At 35.6% G+C, this 6,193-nt stretch overlaps 1 long non-coding RNA gene across 1 annotated transcript; it reads right to left on the reverse strand.

The window, feature by feature from the left end:
- Window positions 1–2,514: 2,514 nt before the first annotated feature.
- On the reverse strand, window positions 2,515–2,946 carry LOC110882505. The gene is made up of 3 exons (XR_002560117.2): window positions 2,864–2,946; window positions 2,658–2,770; window positions 2,515–2,570 (listed from the first exon to the last, which is right to left on the reverse strand). It is a non-coding gene; the product is annotated as an uncharacterized LOC110882505 (long non-coding RNA).
- Between the last annotated feature and the right edge of the window lie 3,247 nt (window positions 2,947–6,193).

Raw genomic sequence — 6,193 nt, forward strand, 5'->3', positions numbered from 1 at the left:
TTTACAATAAACAAAAGTACATAAACAACACTTTGAACATCTTTAGTATCCTCTTTCCCTTCCCCACAACAAATTTTTAGTTCGGTTTCATAAGTATCCCAACTTTGCCTCCATATTTATTCAAAGTTTTCATGTAAAGCTAACTAAAAATTGCCATTTTAGTCCCTGAGTTTTGTCCAAGTTTGCCATTTTAGTCCAAATAGTTTTTTTTTGGCCTTTGGGTCTCTGACTTTTCCCTTTTGTTGCCATTTTGATCACATACACTAACTCCATCCAAAAACTCCATCTTTAACCAGGGGTATTTTGGGGATTTTCATTTTAAATGTTTTCAATTGCCATTTTGATCCAATTCCAAAAAATAAAAAAAAAATCCAAAAAATCATAAATATTCTAAAAAATTCTAAACTGACACCGTTTCAACGCGAACCGTTTCGACCCGAAAAAATCAAAAAAGTTCCAAAAAATTTCGAGCTGAACTGTTTCAACGCGAACCGTTTCGACCCGTACCGTTTCGACCCGAACCTTTCGAGCTGAGCCGTTTCGACCCGTACCGTTTCGACCCGAACCGTTTCAAGCTGAGTCGTTTCGACCCGTACCGTTTCGAGCTGAACCGTTGCAACATTATTTGGTGACAGATTAGCCTAAAACTCTGCATGAAAAGAAATTGATTCAAGGTGAAAAGGGTTGGTTCATGTGTTCTAGGTGAAAAGGGTTGGTTCATGTGAATCAAATAATAACAGTTGCAACATTATCGAAAAACATGCAAAATGGATCAGTACTCAAAACTCAAAACGACACTTTTTCATCTGAACTCATCCTGGACAAAACGCATATGGACCCGGACACGTTCTAAACAACGTTTTCCTCATATTGTATCTGTGGTTGTCGCTTTTAAGTTTAATTTCATCTTCCCGCGCGCTTTTCACGCTCCCATAAAAAATGTTTTCTTATTAATTATTGATTTAAATTTCAAATGTGTCATTTTTTTATGTGATTTGCAGCTGATTGCCATGCTCAAATGGGTAAGTCGGATAACAGATTAAAAAGTTTCAATTTCGTAAGCGCTGGCACGGGTCAGTTTAGGTTGACCCATAAGGTTTTTAGCCCTTTTTTATAGAATTTTTTAAACAACTAATATGTTAAGTATGATTAAAAAAACATACTATAAAGAAATCGTCTCATTTCATTAAAAAAGTTCAATAGGTTACACGCATACACTTCATTTGGTGACAGATTAGCCTAAAACTCTGCATGAAAAGAAATTGATTCTAGAAAGTTGCACCGAGTAGAACCAATATAGAAATTTGGCTTTTAAGTTTTAAACCTGAATATATACACCCTCCTAAATCTTTTTACCATTAAAATATAAAGTATTAATGTAACAAAAAAATTTCAAGTCATACTTAACTTACTAATTATTTATTATTTTCTTTCCAAAAAAGTGTTTGATGGTTAGCCTGAGAGCATTTCATCTCAGAGATAAAACACATCCATATGAAAGAGAGGATTGAGCACTTACCAATGTCCCCTCCACTTAAGTAGATACATAACCCATCTCACAAGAGTTTTGACCACCGAAATCAGCAAGTCAGCAAGCTTAGCGTTCAAAAGTTCATCAAGCATAATGTTATTTGACTTGATGCCCATAATAGGAGGGTTTGCAACTTTAATGTTAATATCATATTCCAGGCACCTTAGTTTAACATTATCAACTATTCTCTAGAACCAATTTGGAAAACGATATTAAAATCAAGAGATTACCTTGTTGTAAAGATGAAGACAAGAGCTGAGCCACGTAGTCCAAAACCTCTTACATCTTCTCCTTGTCACCGACTCACCGTCAACCCTAACAACACCATCAGTGAACAAAACAACTTCAAATCCAAATCAGATTGACATCATTTGTCATCCTTGTTAAATATTATTAGACGACACAGGAATAGGAAGTTGTTTCACTTGGTTGTTCACTTGCTGCATCACCTCAGAACCTATCAATTGGAGAAAAATCAACTAATTACCATAAAAATATTAAAAATTGTTAGGCTAAATATACATATAGGAGGCCCTTCTTTTCAAAACCAATGTTGAGAACCGGATAAACATAGAAAATGAGAGCATTAACTCACCCAATGTGCATAAAAAGCGCACATCCAGCACAAGAAAACTGCAATAATAATAAAAAAAATATTTAGGATCAAACGTGAGGCATTTCATCGAACACCTGGTGGGTAACAATTTCAGTACCTGTTTGGTGAATAGTTGTTGTTCTAAGGGATCTTACATTTCACAAAAAAAAAAAAAAAAAAAAAAAAAAAAAAAAAACCTTGATTTTGAAGACTTGTTAGTCAATAACTTCATTAGAATCTCCAGCATAAATATCCAAGTCCAATAGAACAACAACGAAACAAAAATACTAAAATCCTAAAAAATGATGTACTTTCATCAAACGAAATTGAACAAAATAAGTGATTGATAAACTTACGAATCATGATGAAAGAGCGTAACCATGAACCAATTAAAACCTTTGTAGCTATTGCGATTAATGAAGAAGAAAGGTACCATGAAAAAACCTGCGGAGATGGAAACAAAATAATATCAGGGTTTCTAATGAGAAAGATATGGGGCTAATTAAAATTGCCAAATCTCAACATTGATACCTGCAGAAGTTACGAAATGGTGTGGTTCAACATCAAATGAGGAAGAAATACGAAATGCATTAATCTCATTCTTTGCGAAATGGAGTAATCTGACTGGATTACACCAATATCCCCTAGAAATCGAAAGACCCAATGATGTTCCAATTGTTGTTAGGAGCTAGCAAAAGTGATACCATTTAGATTGTTATTGTAATCGGAAGTGGTACCTGGTTTGTTTAACCATTGGAGAAGAGAATGATGATTCATGATGAAGGGGAAGGAAGGTTAGGGTTTACAAAAGAACGGTGATGAAAGAACGAACGATGGAGGAGGCGAAGGAGATTAGGGTTTCTGAAACATAGGGTGAAGATGATGGATTCTTACATCATTTATACTCCGGGTTATAAAAGCGGGTTTGGATACAATACACGGATCCCGTGTAAAAATAATACATTTCCCTAATTTTCCCGCCCAAAATTTTGTGAAGTTGCACCATATAGGGACACGTGTCCCACACTTTATTTGTTTATTATATATATAGATTAATATTAATTAAAATATAATTATAAAATTAAATTTAATATAAATTTAAATAATTCGTATAGGAGATAATATAATCTTTTGAAATATTTATTAGATTTCAAAATTATTTATCTTGAAATTAACAAAAGAGGTACACTAAATATAAATTAGAGTTAACTTCCGTTTTGGTCCCTATGGTTTGGTCGTTTTAATGGTTTTGCCCCAATCCTTTAAAAATAGCCATTTTACTCCTCGATGTTTCTATTGGTTCTCTAATATACTCCCCGGCCTTAACTCCATTCATTTTTATTGTTAGAAGTAAGGGCAATTTTGTCTTTTCAATTCAAAGTAAAGGTAATTCATTAATTTTACATATTATATAGTATTTATTTATTATTACCTAGAAAAAATCCAATCCATTTCTCAATTCATCATTCATCAGTCTTCTCTCTCTCTATACCTTTTGTGACCACCATCAATCACCATCCTCGCTCACCATCCACCGCAACCACCACACACTTCCACCGCAACCACCACCACCTCCATTACCACCAGACATTACCATCACCCCCAACCACCATCCCGCACCAACAACCCCGCATCACCACCACACCGGCAGATCTGAACAACCACCATCTCGCATGGCGCACCACCACCACCATTCTGCATTAGAAAGAGAGAGAGAGAGAGCCGAACGAGAGAGAAACGAGAGAGAGAGATGAACGCAGATCTAGGGTTTCGAGCCAAGAAAGAACTCTAGGGTTTCGGTAACAACAGAGATGACGACGGTGGATCTGAGTTCAAAAGGTGACAACCTCCAAGGGTTTCGAGCCAAGAGCTCTAGCTCCGACGACTTTACACACTCGGATTATAACGGTGACGACGGAGTCCATTGGAACCGTCGTTGGGTGGTGTTTAGAGATCTCTAATGTCGGTGGTTTATGTTGGTGGTCATGTGGGGTGGTGCAAGATGGAGGTCAGGTGGGGGTGGTGCAAGGTGGTGGTCGGTGGGGGTGGTGCAAGGTGGTTGTTGTCAGGTGGAGATGATGGGAGGTGGTGGTTGTCAGGTGTAGACGGTGGGAGGTGATCGTTGATTGTGAGAAAGAGAGTTATTAAATGTGAATGATGATGTTCATATATGTTTTTTTATTGAAATATCTGTTGATACATCTATTAATCATGAAAGAGAGTTGTTTTTTATATATAAATACTAAATAATAATTGAGAGAATGAGAAAAGACTGAAATGCCCCTCATGTGAGGGGCACATGACCAGGATTTAACGGTGGAAATGGATGTCATTTGGGGCGAGGAGTAAAATGGTGATGAGCTTTATAGATCAGGGAGTAAACTGACTATTTTTAAAGGAGTGGGGCAAAACTATTGAAGTGACCAAATCAGAGGGAGTAAAACGGAAGTTTACTCTATAAATAAATATAATGTAAAGAGTTAAATGTCATTTTAATCCATATGTTTGGATTATTTTGTCAGTTTAGTCCAAAAGTTTTATAATACACAAGGATTATAAAGATATAACAAGATATAACTTTTTATTAATTGGTAAATAAAATTACATGTGCCCAACCCATATAATACGTAAGGTTCTTAAAAATGTAACTTTTCTCATTATTTAATATATAAAGTTAAATTTACTCAACCCGTATAATACACGGGGTTCTTAAAGATATAATTTTTTTTATTATTTAATATATAAAATTACATTTATTCAACCCATGTAATAAACGAGATTTTTAAAGATATATTGTTTTATTATTTGATATATAAAATTATATTTATTCAACTCGTGTATTACACGGGGTTCTAATCTAGTATAATTTACATTCAACAGTACGAGTTATGTCACTAATAACAATCCAAAATAGTTAAAACTTATAAAAAGGTTAAAAGTAATCTAATAATATTAGGCCGCAAAATAACAATCCAAAATAGTTAAAACTTATAAAGAGGTTAAAAGTAATCTAATAATATTAGGCTAATGGGTGTGGGGATCATGGTTGGGACATGATTTGCCACCTAGGAACATGAATGGAAGGCTACACCACCCCCTTGATTGATCTACCATGGTTTGCATGGATTAAACCATGGCAACCATGGTCCTCCTTTCCATTTTTCAACAAATCATTTCCTTTTTGTTTAGACAAAGATAATAAATAAGAGGCTAATGGTTTGGGTCATGACCATACCCTTAGGGTAGTGGTTTTGGATGGTGGATTAAAGATGGGTTACATGGCACTAACATGGAGGGTCATGGTGGTCATGTGGGTCATGACCACACCCTATAGCCTTAGGCCGCAATAAGTAATTTGGATAAACAAACAAAATTTAAATTTAAGAACCATCATGTGTGATATGAAGAGCCGAAATATAAATTAAATCTAATTTATTTTAATGTAAAAGTTATGACTTCAAAGGAAATATTGGTATTTTAATTTATCATGTAAAGATAGTATTATAAAAAAATAACATTTACAAGTCGTATTAATTAACTCTATGCAATAACGTAATAAATTTATAATGATAAACTTTACACAATAATACTATTTTACATGCTACTAATCACATTCATTTAGCCGATGACCCTTTGGTGGAGTGGTGGAAAGAACTTTGTGGCATGTGAGTGGTGCCGGTTCGATCCCCACCTCCAACAAAGGCGAGGCATTGGGGTTATCCCCAATCTAATGATGGTTTGGACTCCGGTTCAAGCCTGAGGGAACCCGAGTTTTCTACTAGGGTGCATTTACTCCAGCGAGTCTGTTAGTCTCGGCAAGCAGCGACTCGTGTAGAGGGTGCAACTTTTGTTAAGTGGCAGGGGGCCTGAAATTTTCTCGGGGAAAGCCAAATGTCCTATTCTACATTCTACTGAAGCGTGAGCCCAATTAAAACAACATAGTCCTCGGGACAGAATGGGGCAGGGCCAGGTCGTCTGGCGTGAATCATCCGTCTGTTGAGAAGTTCACCTTTAAAAAAATCACATTCATTAGTTTTCTCATACCGTTGGCGTAAAAAAAGAAAGTA

Source organism: Helianthus annuus, chromosome 10, assembly GCF_002127325.2.
Source record: "Helianthus annuus cultivar XRQ/B chromosome 10, HanXRQr2.0-SUNRISE, whole genome shotgun sequence".
Lineage (NCBI taxonomy): Eukaryota > Viridiplantae > Streptophyta > Magnoliopsida > Asterales > Asteraceae > Helianthus > Helianthus annuus.